This window comes from Mastomys coucha, unplaced genomic scaffold (assembly GCF_008632895.1).
Source record: "Mastomys coucha isolate ucsf_1 unplaced genomic scaffold, UCSF_Mcou_1 pScaffold22, whole genome shotgun sequence".
Classification (NCBI taxonomy): domain Eukaryota; kingdom Metazoa; phylum Chordata; class Mammalia; order Rodentia; family Muridae; genus Mastomys; species Mastomys coucha.
Window position 1 is genome coordinate 188,264,519 of NW_022196905.1, and position 966 is coordinate 188,265,484.

Consider the following 966-nt stretch of genomic DNA (forward strand, 5'->3'; position numbering starts at 1 on the left):
AATGGAAAACTTGGAAAGCAGGCCAAAGTAAGAGAGGAGCAAGGTCAGGTCAGGCCAGGCCAGGTCCCAGAACTATGCACCCAGGGCTGGGAGGCCTGGAGATGAAGTGGTCACAGCAGGAGGGGGACTTTTATTTGAGCCAACAATGAGACTGGGGCCAGTGTGGCATGTCCCTTTCCAGGATTTCCTTTCAAGGTCCTTGATGCTCTAGTTGCCACTGAGACTGATAACAGTTTCCTGCTGATACAGGCAAAATAAGATGGGTATCAAGGATCCAAATGTCCACTATTCTCAGGGACTCTGACTCTTTCTCTCAAGGGCTAAGACATCATACTTTTATTTCCCACAGAGATCACTGAAGGATTTAAAAAAAAAAAAAAAAGGAAAAAAATCCAAGACAGGTCCAAAGCTTACTACAGAGTTAAACTTGTGTCCAGTTTTTTTTTTTTTAAACAAACAAAATATTTCGGCAGCAGCCATCTTGCAGTAACTCACCAAAATGACGAACACAAAGGGAAAGAGGAGAGGCACCCGGTATATGTTCTCTAGGCCTTTTAGGAAACATGGAGTTGTTCCTTTGGCCACATACATGCGGATCTACAAGAAGGGTGATATTGTAGACATCAAGGGAATGGGCACTGTTCAAAAAGGAATGCCCCATAAGTGTTACCATGGCAAAACTGGAAGAGTCTACAATGTCACCCAGCATGCCGTGGGCATCATTGTAAACAAGCAAGTTAAGGGCAAGATTCTGACCAAGAGGATCAATGTGCGGATTGAACACATCAAGCACTCAAAGAGCAGAGACAGCTTCCTGAAGCGGGTGAAGGAGAACGATCAGAAGAAAAAGGAAGCCAAAGAGAAGAGCACCTGGGTTCAGCTGAAGCGCCAGCCTGCGCCACCCAGAGAAGCGCACTTTGTGAGGACCGACGGAAAAGAGCCTGAGCTGTTGGAGCCCATTCCATA

The 966-nt window shown here is 46.2% G+C and overlaps 1 pseudogene across 1 annotated transcript; it reads left to right on the plus strand.

Moving 5' to 3' along the window:
• Positions 1 to 470: 470 nt before the first annotated feature.
• LOC116104795 lies at positions 471 to 961 on the plus strand (annotated as a pseudogene). Its single transcript, XR_004123966.1, has one exon. The product of XR_004123966.1 is annotated as a 60S ribosomal protein L21 pseudogene (transcript).
• Positions 962 to 966: the final 5 nt, after the last annotated feature.